The sequence below is a fragment of the Canis aureus genome, chromosome 24, assembly GCF_053574225.1.
Source record: "Canis aureus isolate CA01 chromosome 24, VMU_Caureus_v.1.0, whole genome shotgun sequence".
Lineage (NCBI taxonomy): Eukaryota > Metazoa > Chordata > Mammalia > Carnivora > Canidae > Canis > Canis aureus.
Window position 1 is genome coordinate 17,362,956 of NC_135634.1, and position 23,222 is coordinate 17,386,177.

The window sequence follows — 23,222 nt, forward strand, 5'->3', positions numbered from 1 at the left end:
CATGGCTAAATAGCAGGACCTGTTAAAATATTTTTATTGCTAAGATCCTTCCAACATCGGGAGACCTGTGAGGCCCAACAGAACAAATGTTTAAAAATCAGAAATCTCCAAACTAAAGGTCTCCCTGCTCCACAAAAGACATCCTTTCAGATAAAACTCTGGCAAGAAAATAGGTATTTGCTGCATTTTCCAAAGCAATCACTTCTAAATTTTCTTTTCTTCTTGTTCAATAGGTAATCAGACTTCACACTAAATACAAATTGCCTAGCTCTTCCAAAGCTAACTAAGTGCACTCGTAGGGTTATATAAGATCTTTAGTCCTCGTAAAAAAACACACAGATTTTTCATACAAGCCCAGATTGCAATGCTCCAGGACTAATGGCATTATGCACTTTCTCTGAACCCATCATTTTGAAATGATGAGGCTTGTTTTTCTGGGACAATCCAAGCAGCTCAGAGCTGAACCTTTAATGAGCTAGATAGATATTCATTCTTGAAAGTTACTATGATACCTTTATTTCTCTAGGCCTCTCTGCTTACAATGTATTATCATACTAATTTTGTTGATTTCCACAACAATTCTGTAGGATAAGTAGAATATATATAAGCAATCCTATTTGACAGTAGAAGGAAGACTCAGAAATGAACTATCATGTTACCTCACTGAAACTCACTTTAAACCCAGGTCCTCTACTCCTTTACAATAAGATGACTCCTGTCTACCTTCACAATCTAAACAAATCAATCAAGACCTCCCAGGTGGCCAAGGATCAAAGCTTCTAGTTCCATTGTATCCACTGCCCATCCCTCCCTCCACTTCACCTCCTTCAGAATTCCACTTAATCCAATTTGGCCCATTTCATCAATGCATCTAATGAACTATTCAAGTGGAATTAGAGTGAAATATATAAAAACTCCACAGAAAGACTAGAACCCCACAGACTGGTATTTCATTTTGTTCTTCATTTCAGCCCTTAGCTTTAAATATTAGATTATGAGCATTAAATTGAAACAACTTTGTTCTTCTAGACTGTAGGTAACTAATGGAAGATTGAACCTTGCAACCCAGAGAACACATAGCTGTAAACTCAAAAACAAAAAATCTTGTCCATGGCTTTAATGACACTCAAATATATATGATGACTTTAGCAAAATACTCTACCATTTATAAGTTAATTCTCATTCTCTCTCTCCTCCTTATCACTCTGATGAAAAAGAAGTCTTTCTGGTTTTGGTTATTATTTTTTGTTCGTTTAACCAATCTTGAGTTTTATATTAATGTTATAGTATATATCTTAGCCAAATAAAATAACAAAACTTTCTCACTTTAAAACATAATTTAAAAACATAAAAATTTCTGCAAACATAAATGCCTTTTCTCTCCTTCCTATATATCTGGAAGGAAGCCTCTCAGCAATTCGGCCAAAAGTATGATCTGACTTAACATAGGAGCAAGAGAAGTTATGGGTCTGACCAAATGCATCCCTTGAGAATTCTTCAACAGACATCAAAGACTTTGCTGAATTCTCTATTCAGTTTTGAGGTTTTCAGCTTAGCTTTTTTTGCACAGCACTTATGCTACCACAGAAAAAAAATAGAAACTGTAGAACCTGATAAATAGAGACTGATTAGGAAAAAAAAAAAGTGAGCTGGCCTTTTAGGTAAAGATCCAGTGAAGGGAATTACCTCTCAGTAGTCCCAGGGCCTTCAGTTAAATATCTTAAGCAGATTGTACAATATGAAAGTTCTTCAGTTATTCTGCTTTTAGGACTTTTAGGTATCGCCATTCCAGAGCCAAATAAAGCTAGAATTACCTAGTTCAACTCGAAGAAGTTCCTATCTTCCCAGAATTGAGATTACAATTATTGAGAAGGGTGAGGGAGCCAGTGGGGTATCAACCTATTGAATCGTCTGGGCAGAGAAAGAAAGATCAAGGTACTAGCACAGCTCTGTAGAACTGTGCTATCTGGTTAGGTGGACATTAATCCTTTGAAATGTGGCTCCTACAAATAGAGATGTGCTCCAAGAGTAACATAAACACTGGATTTCAGTGTCTATATGAGAAAAAGAATGTAAATATCTCATTAATTTGTATACTGTTACTTACTGAAATGACAGCTACATATGTTATATTAAATGAAAAATATTATTAAAATTAATTTTACTCATTTATATTTCTTCTTTTAATGTGGTCACTAGACTTAATTACATACATGGCCCATGTGACATTTCTATTGAACAGGGTCAGCAGAGGTAGGCTCTGTGTTCTTATACAACTTTATTTGCAAAACCAGGTGGTAGACCCCATGGACCAAAGGTTGCAGATATCTGATCTATAGAGCATAGCCAGCATTTTAAAGTTAAGGGGTTATTTGTCAACAATTTGTTTTCATTGAGAAGTTTTTATGAGCCAACAATAGGTAAAGAAGAAGGAGATAAGGAGATCTTAGTTTCCTCTGAGTATGGAAGAATCAAACTGTCACAGCCTTTTAGGTCCGAATAATGAGGACCATGGCCATGTTTGTCCCTGGGGAGCCTGACTCTCATTCTCACCATCATCACCATCTCTCATTTCAAGGCACCCTTCAGAAGCAATTAACCAACCACTCTTCCTCATGATGACAGAGTACACACAGGCACTCTCTGTGTTACCGGAAATTTCACGGAAAGGCTCAGATACCAGGTTCGTCTTTCGAACCACAGCCAGTGATGTAATTTGTGAGCGAGTGCCATTTTGAAACACTCACTCTGCCTCTCTTTACACCTTGACTGCCAATTCCTTTACAGCCCAAATCTGTAATTCAAAGCTCCATTTGGGTGTCTTGACACTATTTAACTGGCAGTATCTGGGCCTTTTTTATAGGGACATTCTGGAGTTCCTGGGGCCAGTTGCAAAACACAGTCTACTAGCCCAAGTCATCAAACCAGAGAACACTCAGAAAGGAAGAATAATGCCTGAAACCCTTCGCCCTCCAAAGCAGTGTGAGAAGAAAGGAAACTATGTAGAGATTAGCATGCTGAGATCCTAAGGAGAACCCACTATCATTAACTATCTTCCCAAGGAACGTATGGAGATAGGGTGGTTTTCCTAGCATCTCAACTAAAAGCAAAGGTTAAATGTCTCAACAATTCTCCAAGCTCTTGTCAACCTCCAAATCTATTATCATCTTGATTTGCTCATACAGAAAGCAAAAGTTGCCAATATTAAGCGTGCCTTAATGATTTCAATGAATGATGTCACAGTTTGTACCTACAAATGCTAGGAAATCAGCATTTCACCAACCATTGCTCTGATAACCAGTTTATACGAATAGTCATTGTTAAATTAGACAAGTTTATCTTTGCTAACACACTCATAACCTCATTTCTATGTTTCTTGCTGAATGAAAATTAATACCTGCACATTTAACTCCACAGAGAAACCAAGTTTCTCCTACAGTGGCAAAGGAACTGGAAAGGACAGAAGCTCAATCGCCTTAGCGCTTCCTCCTATCACTTCTCTGCCCATTTTAAACAGAGAGGATCAAGTTACTACTTTAGAAAATAAGCAAAACAAATCATTACTGATATTAATCATTGTCAGTTTATTTTTCCTCCTCTTTTTTATTTAGTTAGGTGCTGACATGTATAAGCTTTAAGTAAATTGAACGTCCACTTGTATTTTATTGCTCGTTACAAACCCTCAAGCCTCAGCAATAGTCACAGTTTATGTTAGAAACAGCAAAATCGATGTGAATTCTGGAGCTGACAATGACAGATGGAAGCCTCACACAGCCGCCCTCACTGCTTTACAGGACCTGAGGTCCTCAGGAGTTCTGCATGCCATTTGGGACACAGGCAACTCGGAAGACAAGTTCCCACGTGCCCCCACCCACATGGCTGCCAGGACTGCCGGGGCTTGCATTTGCAGTGCATATCCAGATCACTGACTTTCCTGAAGAGGTAAACCTAGAAACAGAGAAGGCTGGGGCTCTGGTTTTCTGAAGTCTGTGCTCTACCAAAGCCCTGCCATGGGCTTGAGAACTGAGCTCAGGGCTGGGAACCAGAGAAGGAGCCTCACACTGGCCCAGGCCTGCTAGGTGATGCCTGGTAAGAAGTCACTGCTCCCTTTAGGTGCCGGTCGTCTCCTCCACCAAGAGCTAATAATGCCTATAATGCATATTTTAAGGTTTTTGTGTCCAACCAACATCATGAGCACTTAGTATTTACTAGGTAGCCTGCGAGTGTAAGATGCCTATGTCTTTCCAAGGTGGGAGTTATTCTGGGGACTTCCTTCTAGTCATCGTACTTTACAGTCAAAACCTGCCATGTGTTAGCATCTCCCTGGATAAGAAGGAAGGTGATGCAGTTCCCAGTTTCCTGTAGACCGTGTAATCCCGCACTAATGCCTTCATCCACTGAGCAGCACACATTCTCAGAGTGCCTGTTCTGCCTTGGACACCTTGCCAGAGCCTAGAAATACAGAGACACCCAACACTGTCTGCTCTCTTAGATTTTCCAGCATAGTAAGGCAGCTAGACATTTACAGAATAAATTACCATGCAATGTGAAAATCTCTTATAACAGAGGTGTGACAAATGTGCTGGAGGCAGAGAGCACTGATGTTTGAGCAATCAGTTTTGTCTAGAGGGAGGAGGAGAAACTGTCCCTGAATCAGGGACATAGAAGTTGGTGGCTGAAGGATGCATTGCAGATGATCAGATGGAGAAGGTGACAAAGAGGAATCCTGGGCTGAGGGGCAGGACATGGAACTTCCCTGGGGGGTAGGAGGGCATCAGGGGATGGAGAAAATCTGCGAAGAGAAGTTTGTGAAATCAACTGCCTATTTTAAACATTGATTTTGACACAGGGATGATATTTTCACAGTAATCCATTTGCTAAAAAATAATGGTAGTAATTATAAATTACCTTTTCTGCCTAGAGCTGACCTTTTTATCTTAAAAATAACCTGCTTAATAAAAATTCTGTTTAAAAAAAAAAAAAAAGCTTGTACATTCTTCCCGTGAAGAATCACATTGTCAGAGAAATGTTGTGGTTTTTTAATAATGTATCACTTCAGAGGGCTTGACTTTTCAGCCAACCTCAGTACTTCTCCCTTTCCTCCTATAAGTATACATCTGCCCCCCAGCTGCTGACTTTATACCACTTATGTGATCATATTCCTCTGAGCAATAGGAAGGCATCGTCCTACCCATTGATCGCAGCCCGCAAAACTGCTTTCCAGTTCAAAACTGTGTCATGGAATAGCAGACCATACGCCGAGGGCTTGACAGGGTCAGGATTCCTTTTCAATCCACAGTATCACTTTGCTAGACTAAGACCTTGGCTGTCCCATCAATAGTCACCTTCCTTTGTAATGGAAGAAGTCACTGCTGGCCACGGTATTCACTAGCAGGAGGCGGTGGGCAGCCTTGGGTCCCTTCTTGCCTCCATGGGACGGAGCCAGGCAGGGTTGGGAAATCCTCTAGTGTCCGCTATTATACACAGTATACTCAGAGTATGAGGTTGGATCACATAAGGTGCAGAATTTTGCTTTCAAGAAGGAAATCACAATACACAGAAGTCCTTCCCTCCTCCTATTGTCCTTTCATCGCAGGCCCTCTGAGGGCAGTCCCCACCCAGCACTCACCACCATTAGGAGGATTTACCCAGAGACCAAATGAGCAGAGTTGGGGGGTATTACGCAGGAATCAGGAAAGGTGGTTCATCTCAGCTCAAGGAGGCTTCCTCCTGCCAACACACACAAAATGGTATTTCTTAGATGATCAAAACATGCCATGGGGCTCAACATTTGCATTCTGCTATCCAGAGAACTGGTGAATGCCTCACTGAGACCAGAGAGGAATTTTGGGTCCTCCGAAGGCCCCAGGTCATGACTGGCATAGTCTGAGGAGTTAGGAATTCCAGAGTTTACTTGAGAGGCTCACATTTTAAAATTCTCTCAGTCACGTTATTCCAAACCCTGTCTAGAATAATCAGAGGAGCCTGAAAATAACAAATACACCAAGACAGGCCCCACACTAGACCCACTGAACCAGCAACAGCTTATCAGAGAAAATGCTTTCCTTTCTCTTATGCTGTTAGAATTTAGCCATAAATAAATAAATATATAGAAAAATTGGGGTGTGTCTGTAAGTCCTACAATCAATGAATGCAGATGGTTTCTCACTGCAGGATTGAAATGAAGGTTTCTCATGCTGCTGTCTGTGCTGCCCCAGCCAATCAGAATCTCCAGAATCAAGGTCAGGAAATAGAACTTTTCAAAAAATTCCAGTGCCAATTCTGACATACAGCCATTGGGTTAGTGCCCTGAAGATTCCCCTCTAAATTTGCGAGACTGAACAGATATGTGTGTCTTATTGGGGCAGGGGTTGAAGCAATCCCTGTTCTGGTTACCCCAAATTCCACACAGACACTTGAGTGACCCAGAAGCATTCCCCAAAGACTGCTTTGGAATTTGCCAGATACTGACAACCACAGAATTGCAGCTGAGCCACCAGGAGATTGACTGTTTTAACTAGTAGGACAAGTTCTACTCCAAAACTATAAACCAGCAAAGTGAGTCAAACCCACACTGCAAGCTCAGGTTGAGCTCCTGAGAATGTTAGCTTGCAGTAGAGGCCACTACTCCATGGGACACTCAGGGACCAGTGGGTGACACCCATTCCTGGTCCACTTTTAGCTCCTAAGATAAAGCTGATCCTTCATCCTTTGAAGGGTGGACCCTGCCAACTGTGTCTCCAGGAGCCAGGATGTGTCTGTGCTCACCCCGCCACAATTTGTCACAACCTGCAGCATATATTTTCAAAGCGATTGGTCAAGGGTAAGGTCTTGTTTGGCAGCTGTGGAGCAGAATGAAGTGAGCTGCCCATATAAACTCGGTGACCCTTGTATCATGATAACCAGGTGCTGTAAGGTATGAAAATGATGGAGCCCATTGATTATGTAGATAATTCCACAGGAGCCCCAGAAACCAGATCTCAGGCTTGATCTTTGGGAAAAATAATGATAACAGCATCATAAATATCTACCCAAGCACATCACAGCACATAAAATGTTTTACAGACAATATTTTTGCATTTCTGAAAATGTGTTTTGCCCACATTGCTTAGAGAAGTTAAGTAACCTGCCTAAAGTCATAAAGTACCAGAGGCAGAAATTAAGAAAAATAAAACTGCCTTCCTAAAAGAAGTCTATGTTCTGTACCCTTGGAAGAAACCAAATGTGATCAGTCACTTAGTTCAAATTTATTACTAATTGTGCTTTGAAGATTTTTCTTTAAGTACACATGTCCCTGCATTTCTCATCATGACTTCTGGGACATCTTTGGTCTCTTTTGGCCTTCATTTATTGGGGACCAATCATATGCCACTCACTGCATTAGTTCTAATTAATTTCATTAACTACTCAATACTTAATAACTACTAAAAACAATTTTACAAAAGAGCTTATCAAACCACCTCAAGCCCAGGCATCAGTCTTGTTTTACTAGTAAAGGAAAGGAGACTCAGAGAGCCCCTTGAAATGAAGGCCGTACCTAGGAGGGAGTGAGAGCACTTTGGCGAAGCTGCCAGAGATCAGCGCCCTGTCTGCTCTTGCTAGAGGCACATCCACATTCCTTCTGACTGATGTTCTTTTCATAAAAGTTTATTTCAGTAATGTGTGTAAAGAGGCCATCTCACATAATATTGTAGCTCACCATTTTATTACAACCACCTTCGGATTTTGTCTCTACCCTGTACCAGATAAATCTCCCCATGGCCATGGGTAGCACTTGTTAGAAACATCACATTCCTGAGCTGGTAAATAGCTCCATTTAACAATAAATAACAATAACTCACCAAGTTGCTCAGCATTTACTTAAATTTAACAGATAAAGAACCAGCTATGTACATAGGCCCAAGCTGGACAAAAGTCATTAATAGCATTAATTGCAATAATAACATTAATTTAGTACCCTCACTATTCCAGGAACTGTGATGAGTCTTGTAAAGTTTTATGAATGCAATTTAATTTCATGTAATGCTCTTACTAACCCTGTGAGCTAGCTGCTTAATAATATCCCCTCTTTCAGGAGCCAGGGGTGCAGAGGGTTAAGGAAACCACCCATAGTTACATGGGGGTTCAAGGCAACTTCAAATCCAAAGAGAGTCAACAGAAACTATATTCTAACTAATCATGCTACTTTGCCTAGGGAAAAAAATTTCAGGTTGCCAAATTATTCCTTAGATACCACTTCCTTCAATATTCCTTAGAATACCGCTTCCCAGTTCCCACATTCATAAATTCTAGGCTTAGAATTGTACCAGCACACTGTATTTTAGGTCACTATTATATCCCACTTCCAGTCTGCCTGTGAGAGAAGCATTCCCTGTAATGTTTCAGCATGTCTTGGTTCCAACAAATAGAATAATTATATGAGAGGGGATGAAAGAAGTCGTGTGGGTAAATGGTAACTAAAGCCTTTAAAAAAAAAACCCTCAAAAAAATTTCATGCCCAAACGCTGGTACAGACTGCAGAAACAAAGCTCTGAGGAAGTACCCAGAAAAAAAAAAATTCATCTTCTCTTTCTTTCCCTGAGAAAATGCAATTTTCATCAGACAGTAAAGCCAGTTTGGGTAAAGAATTCATTCCAGTTGGCTAAGCTATTTATAGGCATGTTTAACCTAAAATATAAAGGCAATAAAAATATGATACAGAATTAAAAATGAGATACTTAAAAATGACTTCTAAGGAAAACTTTCAAGAAACATAAAATTATAGGTGACTCCTACTTCCAACTCTTAGGGCTAAAAAGAGGCATTTGGCCAATCATAGGCAAACAGAAAGCTGTGAACTTCCTGCAGTGCTCATGGGCTTCTCTGAATTTGAAGATATTCTTGTTCATTTCAGTTAATATAAGTTTGAAAGCTTGAGAGCTTTGTGGTCGTCAGAAGCTATACAGCAAACCTAAAACACAGAATCAATTTGTGTTCCAGACGTTTTTTTTTTGGTCTTTCTATGAAAATAAAACCAAACCACAAAATCTCTTCAGATTCTTAAGGCCACAGGGTCTCGTTAGAAGCCAAAGCAAGAGTTTCCTTATAAAATTGTACCAAAAATTGTTATGGTGATTGGTAAATTTCAACCATTCTCTATCCAGTGCCAAAACAGCAAGAGGAAAATTACACTCTTTGGGGTTTTTTCTTCCTTTATTAAGTTTTTTTAAATTTTAACTCCAGTATAGTTAACATCCAGTGTTATCTTAGTTTCAGGTGTACAATATAGTGACTCATCAACTCTATACATTACTCAGAGCTCATTATGATAAGTACACTCCTTAATCCCCATCACCTATTTCCTCCATTCCCCATTCATCTCCCCTCTGGTGACCACCAGTTTGTTCTCTAGAGTTGAGACGGTTTTTTGGTTTGTCTCTTTTTCCCTTTGTTCATTTATTTTGTTTCTTAAGTTCTACACAGGAGTAAAATCCTAGGATATTTGTCTTTCTCTGACTCGCTTATTTCATTTAGTATTATATTCTCTAGCTCCATCCATGTCCTAGCAAATGGCAAGACTTTATTTTTTATTACTGAGTAATATTCCATCGTAGATAGATAGATGATAGATAGATAGATGATAGATAGATAGATATGACATGCATCACATCTTCTTTATCCATTCATCTATAATTGGACACTTGAGCTGCTTCCATAATTTAACTATTGTAAATAATTATGCCATAAACATAGGGGTGCATGTATCCCTTTGAATTATTTTTTGTATTTTGGGGGTAAATACCCAGTAGTGCAATTTTGTATTTTGGGGGTAAATACCCAGTAGTGCAATTTTGGGTCATATGGTAGTTTTATTTTTAACTTTTTTCAGAACCTCCATACTGTCTTCCAGAGTGGCAACACCAGTTTGCATGCCCACCAACAGTGTGAACAGTGTGAAAGTGTTCCTTTTTCTCCACATCCTCATCAATACTTATTGCTTCTTGAGTTTTTGATTCTAGCCACTCTGATAGGTGTGGGGTGATAACTCATTGCAATTTTGATGTTGAGTAATGTTGAGTGATGATGAGTGATGTTGAGCATCGTTTCATGTGTCAGTTGGCCATCTGTTTATCTTCTTGTGAGAGATGTCTGTTCATGTATCCTGACCATTTTACTTTTTTTAAAGATTTATTTATTTATTTATGAGAGACAGACACACAGAGAGAGAAGCAGAGACATAGGCAGAGGGGGAAGGCTCTTCACAGGAAGCCCGATGAAGGACTCAATCCCGAGCCCCGGGATCATATCCTTAGCCCAAGGCAGACGCTAAACTGCTAAGCCACCCAGGTGTCCCTCTTCTGACCATTTAAATCAGATTATTTGTTTTTTGGGTGTTGAAGTTTTTGAATCAAAAGGCCACTGCTCCTCTACCCATCCTAATGCCTCTGCCTAGAGTGAACACCTTCTCCCAATGATACCATAGGCATCCTTCAAGACCTGGCTCCATGCCACCCCTTAACCAATAGGTAATAGGTACAATGCTCACCTAACTTAGCCAGAGTTTATCTGCCTCATCCAAAGACACACTATTATGCTTTGGCATCACCTCCGAGACCAACCACACAAGGTGTTCGACATGGTTGTGGCCTAACATGTTTGTTGACTCTGCTTATGATATATGACCCAACTTAACATGACTATGTTTCTCAATACCTAGATTACAAATGCTTCCCAGTTCACAGAATAGTTCAGATCCAGGTGGCCTCATACCATGTGAATTTTGCATTAATCAAAGATGCTTCTGGATTCCTTCCTGCTACCTCTGCATCAGTCTGCAGTGGAGGTAGAGGTTAGGGTGCATTAGCATGAACCCGATTCCATTAATACTCCTTCAGCCACCTGCATGTCTTAATTTTCCTTTCCTTCTTGAACAGACCTAGACTTGACCAAAACTTTCCTGACAATCATTATTCAAGTATGGCAAATGTGAGGAAGGTTGATTGTCCTGATAATAGAAGCTTCCAGTAACAGACACTACAAGAAGCCTTCTCCTCCCATGGCATCTATCTGCATATGCACTACTTTCTCCTTCTGTCATTCTGCTGGATGTAATGAACTGGCACTAGGCATTCATTCTCATCCCTTTCCAGAGTACTTCTGTAGAAGTACTAGACTAGAATCTGAGAGGCTAAAAACTACATTTCTCAGTCTCCCTTTCAGCTAGAGGTCCTGATGATATTAAGTATTATTAAAATTTTAAGGATGGAAGTGAGGTAGAAGAGATTGATTCCTTTTGGCTTTCTTCCCCTCTGTGTATTAAGAGGCAGTCACAGGTGAGACAGGGAGTAGATCTTGCTTTTAACTTTCCATCCCTAGCTTCAGACTCCCTCATCCTGGAGTTGGCCAGAAGTTTTGTTCTAGGCATTATTTCTGGAGCCTTAGCCTGGTAGCTACTTCCCTAGTCCTTCTGATAATTGTGTGAGCATTAAAACTCCCTAAAGCACAGTCATTTCTGCTTAAAATATCTAAAGTGGATTCTGTGTTTTAAGCTAAAGCTTGATTGGAAAAGCAAATAAGGTTTAAAAATTTCACATCTGTAATATTTTATCGGCTGTTTGACAAATAGTTAATGGAACATCAAGCTCGTATCTATTGCACATTGCACAGTTCTATCCAAATTAGCAGAATTTTTCAGTTCTGACATAGCTTGACATACGTTGAAATCTCAGTTACCATCTTGGAAAACAACCACCAAGTGACAACACTAAAGTTGGCTTTATTGGCTATTGTATCTACTGGGGGAAAAGTGACACTTATGCATTCAGCAAAGAACCTGAATGGGTCTCACGTAGAAGTCACCTGACCTAAATAGTTCAAGGGACCACAAGTAGTTTAGAGCTAATCAAGGTGTGAGAAGTTGCTTTTTGTCTATTGTTTTTTTGAGATAGAGAGAGAAAAAGAAATCAGGAATTAGCTAGTAAATTTTAATAAGGTATAACTTTTGAGTTTTCAAAAATCAGACATACAAAAAGTCGAGTACTATCAATATTTGCCTTAAAAGTCAGTTAGTAGAGGGACACCGGGGTGGCACAGTCAGTTAAGCCTCAGGTCCAGGTCATGATCAAGCCTCCTGAGGGTCTGCTTAAGACTCTCTCTCACTTTCCCTCTGCCACTCACTCCCCCACCTAAAATAAATAAATCTAAAAAAAAAGTCAGTTAGTAGAAACATAATTTCATACTGAAGCTTGGTGAAGCCTTATTTGTCACTGGAAGGAAAACAAAAAGGTAGTATCACATCCTACAACCAGATCATTATGGAAGAATAGAGGGTGTGTTATCCATCTCTATAGTATAATAAACTACATTTATTAAAGTAAAATGCTACCTAAAAGCAACAAGAGACTACAGATAGTTCCATTATTTAGACTCCTTATGCTAACATGCTATAGACTCTATTTAATCTGTATATTCCCAAAGCCTATCATTATGTTAGGCACAGAATAAGCCTTGAATGAAAATGTGCTAAGGAAAAGATAGCAGACATCAATAAGAAAGGATAAATATATTTACTTGAAGTTTATATCCATGCAAACTTTGGAGTACAGTGAAAGTTTCTCAAGAGCTAACCACAATGAAATAAGATAATTTAAAATCAAATCATAACAAAAATGAATTTAGAAAAAGCAGGACAATTCACAGAACACCACTGAAATGACTAACATGCTGAATGCTAAGAGGGAGAAAAGTAAGAAATGACCTAGAGAGAAAACCAAAGCCAAAACCATTACAAAGTAATTTAGATACTCATACTAGAACTAGCAAACCAGAGGTGACCATGCTGCTTGAGAAATTCGCAAGAGAACTGTGAAAACTCTAAAATGTTGACAAAATAGGAAATGACATAAACATGGATTCAAAGGAAATCGTTTATACCTGAAAAATCCCATGTGAAATGTTGAAAAATTTTTTTGGAATGTTGGAATCTTGATTACTAACAATAAAATGTGCTTTTCTAAATATTAGGTATATTCCCAAGAGGTCTACATTACCTTAGAATTATTAGCAATTGATAAATCTTTTTAAATGGTATGCTAAAAACAAACTAGTCAAGTACAATTTCTATGATAGCTTCAAAAGCTATAGAGAGCCATCCCGTGTACACCCACCTGCCCTTCCTTCTCCAGCATGCAGGTTTCCCTGATGGATTCTGGAAGAGTGGGCTCCTTGCCTCCTCCTGGAGACTCCCAGTTAGAGGGTTCCTACCTCTCCCACCTGTCCTTCACACTCTGCTCCTACTCCTTGCTCTCCCCACACACACTTCCACACTTTTCCAATCTGCTGGGCAGTAGGAACCAATTACTTCTGTAACTTACACACAGACCTAATTGTTCAAAGAGTGGGGACCCCGTCCTCATCTGTATTCTGGGCAGAAAAGAACACCTGGTTCTCAATGAATATTTGTTATATGAAAGAATGAAAGGACAAACAGACAAACAGATAAGAAGGGGGTGGGAACCATGGGATAAAGCCAGGCCTCAGCTCAGGACCGTATCTGACCCACTGGACCCTGCCATGGGGTCCCAGGGAAGTCAAATGGGTACCCGGGAAAAGCACACCAATAGGGCCCTTGGCAATGTTACAGTTCTGACAGCCCACCCTGGTTGTAACCATAACCGAAGCTACAACAGCCTGTGAAGTCATACATAAATCTAATTACATCCCTAGAAACAGGAAATATGGAAGGGATCCTACAGAAATAGTTTTCATGAGATTTTAGGCTCAGAGCACTGTAAGTGGGTCTCATTATACAACATACATCAAAACTCAAATTTCACTGCTGGATATCAGTTTAAGGTAGGGCTGATCCAGGAGCCGCAGCATTTCCAGCAGCAAGTTATCATAAAGAATGAAAGAACCCTGACATGTAAATGATTTCTTGTCCCAAGGTGTCCTCTCAGCATTGCGGTTGGTTTTAATCGGGTGTTTTGCAAAAGTGTATTTTACATTTTGAATAAGAGACACACCCACTTTCATCCAGGGCCCTCCTTGTGCAGAATCCAATAAGGAAGACAAATTCCCTCTGTACCCATGATAAAAATATGAAAGCTGAAACGCAAAGCCCTGGAAAGGCTCCCCAAAAATAGATTAGTTTTCAGGAGAATTAGAAGAAAGGGGTTGTGCACTCGACAGAGCCCAAAGCCCCATGCTTAGAGAAACATTCAAGAGAGAGCAAAATGCTAAGATAAAGGCACATGTATTTAAAGACCTGTTTTAGGACTTAAACAGGAGCGTTAAAGAGGAGCGATCTTTTAGGATTATGGAATTATTTCTGGCTTGGACCTTGCAAGACATTAAATGAACTCGTGCTAATTTCTCTTTTTTAAAAATAAATTGGCAAGACCAAGCAGTGAATATTTAATTTAGAGTTGGCTGTCCGTGGCTGCGCCCATCATTCATGTTTTTCCAAATCTCTCTTCCAAAAACAACTGAAAAGACTCACAGATAACAATATGCCAATATTCCATAAATAAAAAGCCATCAAAATAGACAGTAGGAGTATCTGATACATGCTAAAATGCTTCTGTCCTCACACAAACAAGCTAGTATTTTAACAGAATCGTGTGTTTGATGCTCTCACCTGTCCAAACAGCAGAGGCAAGTCTCTACAAAGTGGAAATCAGAATTGAGCATGAACAGAAGCCCCTAAGATTAACTGTACGGAAATGGAGCTTTTGGTGGCCAACAAGCACATCTTTCCAGGCATAGGCATCAAAGTGACAGCGCTTTTGTTTGTCAATGTGCACTGCCTCATATTAAATACTTTGACAGGACCCGAGAACAAAGGTAAAGTCTCAAGTTAAACCATCTCAGAACGTGCGTGCGCACGCGTGCATGTGTGTGTGTGTAGCGAGTGTGTGCACGTGCCCGTGTGCCTGGGCGTGCGCATGTGCTGCAGGCATATGCATGCTTAGCCGTACCTGAAAATCAAAAGCCACACTTACATTGTCTAACTACATGTTTAACAGTGTAATAATACCTTCACAAACAGTGTGCCACACGAACGACACGATCCCCTGAGCAGCATGGCCAAGTATTCGAGGTGTGTGTGAGGTAAGGGAGAGCACCGTGTGCAGGTCACCGCCGGGGACCTTTCTCGAAGATCAGGCATCTCCTGAACACACTCCTCCCACTTCAGCCTCTGCATTTTTCTCTGCCTCTGCAGCTGTCTAGCTATGAAAAGCCTGGAAGAGACATCAAAATGCAGTTATTTTTTACACGGAGCACATTCCATAAAACCCAAGGCTTCTCTTCTGGAGTTGACACTTCTTTTCTGCTAATCCCCTACCTCTCATCTTTCTCCCTTTTTCATCTCCCTAATCCACCCGATTTCAACCACTGTCTCCACACTCACCTTCCGTGGCTCCGGGCCTTTGGTTCCACCCCCACCCACATTGTGGCCTAAAAAGGGACCCAGAGCGGCCAGGCCACATCCTCCCCTCTTCCCCTGCAGCTCAACTACTCCCCAACTACGCCTGCTAAGCTTCGTCTGGCACTGGAATTCAAAGATGTGTATCTATTTATGAAAACGTGTGTACACACAGCTATGTATTAAACCAGACGCTCGACAGTCAAAGAATGCGTTAGGCTACCAGCTTATACACCAGGCACTGTGATCAGGAAGCTCACTGGGGACTCTGTTCATCATTCCATGCAAAAACATGCCTCACTTGCTTGACTTGCAGGCCTATGTCTTTGTCAAAAAGCATCAGAAGTGTAGGAGAACTTGTGGGATTTCATTATCTTTTTTTTTTAAAACAACAATTAATTAAATAGAACCAAGTCAAAGAAATCATTGCGATATGACATCCACAATGTAAAATGGCCCTAGGAAAGAGGGAGCTGGTGTTTGTGGTTCACAGATACAGGCTTGGTTCTACCTTCAGTGTGGATATGTTACACCCATCACAAATGTATAGTCCAGAGTTAGACCAATCCAGTACTGCTACTGTGAGGCCTGCTCCTCACCTCTTACAGATCCTGAATATTGTTGAACAGATTACGAAGATTTATTAGAAAATGTTTTGGGCACCCAGATGGTTCAATCAGTGAAGTGTCTGCCTTTGGCTCAAGTCATGATCCCAGGGTCCTGGGATCAGGCCCCACATCAGGCTCCCTGCTCAGTGGGGAGCCTGCTTCTTCCTCTACCTCTGCCTCTCCCCACAACTTGTGCTCTCTCTCTCTCTCCCTCTCGCTCTCTCACTCTATCTCCCTCTCAAATAAATAAAATCTTTAAAAAAAATAAGAAAGTGTTTCTAAAGTGCTTTGTATTCGCCAGGAAAATGCAGGTAGGAATTTCTAATAAGCCACAGGCCTAATCACACTGGCTCCTAGGAAGGGTGATGGCTCATGGCCTCTTTTGTTTTTACACAGGAAACTTGGCACGAAGGGGGAGGTAGTGTTTTCGTTTCCTTGGGGAGGGGACATTATACTGGGAAACAAAGTATTAATAAGGTGTTAATTACTAAAAATATCTAAACTCCAGCTGCCTCTTTCAATCCTAAATTCAGAATAATCCACCAAACCTGCCAACGAATCAAATCACTGCCACTCTTAAATTCCTTTGGTTCTCTCTTTCCCCCAAATTTCCATCTGTGGATTTGACATCAGTTAGTCTCCGACCTTCTTGCCTAAATAGATCTTCCAGGGTAAAACACACTCCCCAAACCTGCACACACATATGCACACACACGCATACCCCACATGAATGCACACAGACATCACAAAATACACACATACACATCACACATGTATGCACACACATAAACCACACACCCCCACGAACCACACACACACACACCATTTGCCACATATGCATGTACACACACACCACGAACCACACAAGCATGCACACCCACTACATGTATGCACACAGACACCACAAACTATATACACACATACATCACACGCCACACGTGTGCACACACACGCACACACACAAACCACATGTACCACCGACCATACATGCATGCACACACACCACACCTCAAACACACACACCACACATGCATTACACAGTTTTTTCGGGTCTTGAACACTTCTTGTCTGATCACCTCCCCCAACCTTGGAAGACCAGCTCCCATGTTCACAACCCTTTTGGGGGAAAAATGTCCCTTCTCCACTCCACCTGACTTCTGATGCTTTTCCTCTCTGAAAACCACGAAGGAGACAGAGTATAAGTCAACAAGGGACTCAAATTCGACCTCAACCCTGACAGTGGTTGCCCTGGGACCTCACATGAGTGACCCTGAACTCACCTTCCTCACCTGGTAAGAGATATGACACTTTCCTCAACCTACCTTCCAGAGCATGTGGAAGGATTTAATGGCATAATAAACACAAAAAAAAATTGAAAAATATATAACACAGTTAAAACATGTTGTGCAGAGTTTATTTCTAATCTTTTTTCTAAAGATTTTATTTATTTATTCATGAGAGACACAGAGAGAGAGAGAGAGGGGCAGAGAGGCAGGCAGAGGGAGAAGCAGGCTCCCCATGGGGATCCTGATATGGGAGTTGATCCCGCCACTCCTGGATCACGCCCAGAGCCAAAGGCAGACCCTCAACCGCTGAGCCACCCAGGCGTCCTCTATCTTTTTTGAGGCAGATGTCATGGAGGGTAAATTCTATACTTCCTCCTAAATAAAATGTCCCTTGGTTTACCTGTGAAAAGGGGAATCAGGGCCTGGCAGGACCCAGTCTCTCATCCGCTGAAGAATCTGCAGGTCCTCGGGAAGAGCCTCACATGAACCCCCCCCCCCGCCCCCCACAAGCAGGTGCAGCCATCCGGAGGCTCTAGAAAGTGATGCTGCAACCTCTTCTGCGGGCAGACCCAAGGGACACCCATAATCCAGAAGCAAGTCCCACTCACGCAGACACAAAGTCCTACATCTTTATAGGCTCTCTTTATATAAAATATAAAGGCTCATCTTTATAGGAAGGAAAGACAAACTTGCAAGTCCAGGTGAAGAAGGCCCTTAGAAAGGGCGTGGGCGGGCGAATTTCCTATCGTTTCATTGCGGTGAATCCACCTCTGGGCTTAATTTTTCCAAATCAACGAGAATTTCACTAAGGATGTGGGTCTTTTGGTGTGGGGGAACTGGCCACAAGCTCGAGGGGGTTCTATGGTCTGCCGTGGGCCCTCCGCATGGGCCGAGGCCGCGCCAGCAGCTCCTCCCTCGCCCCCTCTGTGAACTCTCTTCCTGCTGGCGCATCTCACGAGGCAAGTTAAATTACCTGCTCATTCCCAAACGATTTTGAGGCCCCACAGTTCCGAGGGCTGTGCCGGGACCCAGGGCAGGAGGGGTGTAAAGACGCATACAACAGGTCCTGGGGCTCTGGGAGCACCCAGGCTTGGCAAGGGAGGAAGATGAGCAAATAAATGACCATAAAGCAAGGAGGCAAGTTCTAGACTCGCAGGATAGCCGGGGGCTGTGAGCATGTATGGGCACAGAGGAAATTACAAATTATTTTTCCTACAGAGGAGGTGAGGTTGAGCAGACCTTTAAAGGCGAAGTAAATGAGAAGAGCATCGGAGGCAGAATGAAGCAAGGAGCGGGTACACATGAAGAGCGCGGTGGATCGTGAGTAGTGGAGAGGACTCAGCCCTGGGCTTGGGCGAGCAGTGGGAGAGAGGGCAGCCGAGCATGCCTGAGGAGGGCCCAGACAGACAGACAGGGTTGCCTACAATCAACCATAGAAGAACCCAGATCCACCATGACCAACGTAATACAGCACAACCTCATTGGACTTAACAGTGGGACAAAGCACTCAACCCATATCAGTGGTAGGTGCCATCCCTGCTTTACCCTGAACATGGAGCACTTGATGAGACCCCTCCCTAGAGTTCTTTTGGGTTAGTGAGGAGGAAACTGACAGCCCTGAACAGCACAAGAATCATTCAGTATTAGCATTTGCGACACAGATGATAAATGCAAAAATTATTCAAAAACAAAAGGATGGGGCAGCCCGGGTGGCTCAGTGGTTTAGCGCTGCCTTCAGCCCAGGGCGAGATCTTGGAGACCTGGGATGGAGTCCCACGTCGGGCTCCCTGCATGGAGCCTGCTTCTCCCTCTGCCTGTGTCTCTGCCTCTGTGTGTGTGTGTGTGTGTGTGTGTGTGTCTCATGAATAAATAAATAAAATCTTAAAAAAAAAGAAAGGATGCTGGTAGCTCTGCATCACAGAGAGGAACAAATGAATCTGTCTTGAAGGAAGGAGGGCTGGAGGCATGCACCCTGGCATGTAGGTGGGCCACAGCTAAGACTGTAGTTGGAGGTTGTTCTGGACTCAACCTCCCTGGGATTCCGCCCTCTGCTCTAGCATTCACCGGCTTGGGGTCCTGAGACATGTTACTTAACCTCCCTGGGCCTCAGTTTACTCAACTGGGAAATGAAACATATTAGCCTCCTGTATTTCAAAATCCTGTAACTAGATGTTTATAAGGCAAAGAGCATCAATTATGTGCTTTATATACATTAAAAGGCACTATTAAAAAATGGTGGTGGGGAGGGTGGGGTGCAGCTATTTGGATGATATTTTATTTGTTGAGTTCCCAAGCAGCTGCAGGCTGAGCCGGGAACTTCGCATTGGGAGAAGCACTGGGAAGAGGCCCTGCAGCAGGGTGAGCTTCCCCGGGTGTGCACAGAGCCCACAATGGCTGGGGAGCGAGATTCACACTAAGATGCCTGGCTCCGATGGGCTAGGCCAGAAAACAACCTCCAGCTCCTTTAAAGGTGGGTAAGCTCTCCATGAGCAGAGTTTCCAGTGAACTTTCAAACGAATCCCTGAGGAAGTTAGTCTAAGAAATTGTTTACTTGTGGGTGCTTATGTTCTTCAGGACAGCCAGGCTCGAGCCATCTGGGTTTCACTGAGCACCTGAAATTGGACCTTAATGGAATAAACCGTGCAGTGTAAACACACCAGAAGAGAAGCATTTGTGGCTAAGAGGAGCCCCTTAGGTTTTAAGAGGAGGGGTAGATGCTGGTTCTGTGTGTGTTCTGGTCTGGACTGAATTTTCTTTCAAAGAATTCAATTTGCTTTCCAGAGCAGGTGAGGAGAAGGAATGTGAAGCGGAATGATCAAATTTCATCCAAAAAGTACAGAAGTAATGGAATGAGCCATTACATTAATCCTCATCTTCAGACAAATTTTTCTTAAAGTCAGCAGGTGGCAAGATAGTGGGCCAAAGGTGACAACTGACAAAATGTTCTTTCCTTCCTGCAAAGCCTGTTGCACAATCCACTATCCCTGCCTAGGCGACGCAAGGAAATTGCTCTTTTGTTGTATGAATAAGAGATCCCAATAATTATTTCTCTTTTTTTAAATCTTTCATCCAGTTGTCTGTGATTAGATTTTCCTCCGTTTGCATGAAAGGCTTCCAGCTGCCTTCCAGGTGCTCAGCAGGCTTTGGGCCTCCAGGACCATGGCTGGGTTCTGGGTACCGAGGCAGCATGTGCGTAGAAAGATCTCAAGGCTGGGGTAACTGTATTCTATTCTGGTTTTGTCACTTACCAGGTGTATGCCTTAAACAGGATACTCATGGTTTCTGAGGCTCAGTTTGTTTTCCTATCACTTAGAGATGCTCTTAATTATATACATGACCTGCCCTTCCTACCTTGAAAGGTAGTTGCCAGCAAGGTAACCAGTGGGGTGTGCTTGCCTCTGTGCCCACCACTGCTGAGGCAAAGACCCAGTTCCCCATGGGGTGCGGTGAGGTCCCACAGGGAGCAGGAGCACTGCCTGGCTGGACTCAGAAGATCCCAGTTCTAATCTCAGCCATACTGTGCTGCTGTGTAATCTTGGACAAGTCACCCCACTCTCCTCTGGACCTCATTGCCTTCAACTGCAAAGTGAAGCAATGAGGATCTTTGGTATCCTAACATCCTTACTTTCAGAGGATTCTTAATATTCCTTCCTGGTCTAAACTCCTGATTCTTTTTTTTTTTTTTTTAACTCCTGATTCTAATGTGCACTGCTCTGTAAACTGGTAATTATTACATAAACAAAAGGCACTGTCAGTCAAATTGTGCAATAGTCCAAAAGCGTGATATGAGTGCCCTGAAATGGGACCAGAGGCACCGCACCCTCTCATTCTGCCCCATCCCTATAGACCACACTGCTCCTGCCACTCAGATCATCAGAGGGCCCAAAGTGGAAAAAGAGAAACACGAAACACACACCTTCAGTAAAGATGCTGGTTTCCTGGAATTTCATGAAAAGGGCTTCCCAGGAAAGCAAGCTGCACTTCAGTGACCCCTCATGTACATAGCCCAGACTTCAAAGCCCTTACATCGCAAAGTTACTTGCAGAAAACCCATCACTGAAAACAGATCTCCTCTGGCTAAAGTGGGTTCACATACGGTGTCTTTACTCCAAAGAACTGGACCTTCCTCAGAGTTAGTAACACATTTGACCGATCACAATGATCATTCTCTAATTCTCAGTATCATGGAGAACCACTGCTTATTTTTAAATGTTCAGTGGGTATTTGGAGAGCTCTTACAAGCAATTCTGTAGAATATCAAGTTTTTCTTAAAGCTCTAAACAGTACAGAGACAAATGTTGCCCAGATAAACATCTAAGGAGAGCCATCTGAAACTCTTCTGAGCTTCCCAAATACTTCCATCAAAGTACCCCTAACAGCAAAGAACAATGAACGTAGAGTCCTAGAAATCTCCAGAAAGAAATAGAAGGGGGCTGATGGCAGGCAAAAATAACAATAATAATTGTCACTGAAGTCAGTGCTTTAATTTCAGCACTCCTAATAAATGTTGTGTTTTTAATCCCTAATATTCCCTAGGTATGCTTTGATATAATGTGAATGTTTTGAATTTTCCACCTGTTAAATTCCTTAACTCCGTTCCCACATCTTTGCATACAATTCAAGTCCTCGGAAGAAGCTGCACTGTGCTTGCATGTGACTGCACATATGTTGTGTCCTGTGTTACATGGTCTCACGTGAGTGTCCTGAGCTCAGCTGGATGCATCAGTAGGCCCTAACCCTCCTTGTTACTGGGTATCAGGGCCCTCAAATCCAAGTACAGAACACTTCCTCCTCCACGTGGTAAGGTACAGCAGGGTAGGAATGGGGAGAGAGCAGGTAAGGATAAAAGACGTAATATGAGCTCTCTCATGCCTTCCCTTTCCTACCTGTCCCCCAAGTCAGAATTGGAACCCTCAAAATCAAGACTTGCTCTAACACATTCTACTAGTATGCCACTCACGCCCCCCCCCCCAACCTTTTGTGGACAGACAAGTATAAATACGGCATTAAGGTGAAATAAGAACACATATAGCATTTTTGTGTGTGAAGTTCCATTTGCCAACATATAGCATAACACCCAGTGCTCATCCCGCCAAGTGCCCCCCTCAGTGACCGTCACCCAGTCTCCCCAACCCCCCGCCCACCTCCCTTTCCACTACCTCTTGTTCGTTCCCAGAGTTAGGGGTGTCTCATGTTTTGTCACCCTCATTTTTTAAGCATGAGCTATTATGTAGGTAATGAAGTGACTTCCCTGGGCTCACAGGAGTTATTGCAATCTTCTCCAACTTGATACAAAATCATACTTGCAGACTCTGCATCATCTTACCATTTTACAAATGTATTAGTTCACAAATGACTGATTTCTCCAACTTTGATATTCATTTCACAGTGAAGAAACATTGCTCTCCCTGGGAAAAAAAGATGCAAATTTACATCTACCTTCTGAGCAGGAATTCATCAATCAAAACTTAAGGAAATCTTGCCGTGGAAGTGTTCTTGATATTTTGTTTGGTTGGTTGATACTGGCTTGTCTACGCAACTGATAAATTATTGAACACTACATCTGAAACTAATGATGTACTCTGATGACTAATTGAATATATATATATATAGTTTAGTTTGGTTTATAGCAGAATGTGTGTATTAGTCTGTGAAATTAATGCTAACCTCCAACAAGGCAAATCTCCAAATCTCACTGGCCTGACACAGTAAATGCTTATTTGTCACTGAGGCAAAGCCAGCCTCCTGCATCTCAAAACCCCTCTCTGTGGAACACTTGGCCTCCAGACCACTGAGGAGGGGAGCAGAGGTAGGGCAGGCACCTCTGCTCTTCACTGCCTTTACCTGAAAGGGCCCCCACGCCTTCTGCTCATAGCCATTGGCACTCCTCACCTCACGAAGAAAAACAGGCACTATTTGGTG

At 42.2% G+C, this 23,222-nt stretch overlaps 1 long non-coding RNA gene across 1 annotated transcript in view; it reads right to left on the reverse strand.

The window, feature by feature from the left end:
* LOC144296460 (uncharacterized) overlaps nt 1–22,742 on the reverse strand; it is a 38,926-nt gene extending 16,184 nt beyond the window's left edge. The window contains exons 1-3 of the long non-coding RNA XR_013363577.1: nt 22,627–22,742; nt 15,017–15,221; nt 5,630–5,730 (exon numbers count right to left, since the gene is read on the reverse strand). This is a non-coding gene — a long non-coding RNA (uncharacterized LOC144296460). The remainder of the gene's footprint in view (nt 1–5,629; nt 5,731–15,016; nt 15,222–22,626) is intronic.
* Nucleotides 22,743–23,222: the final 480 nt, after the last annotated feature.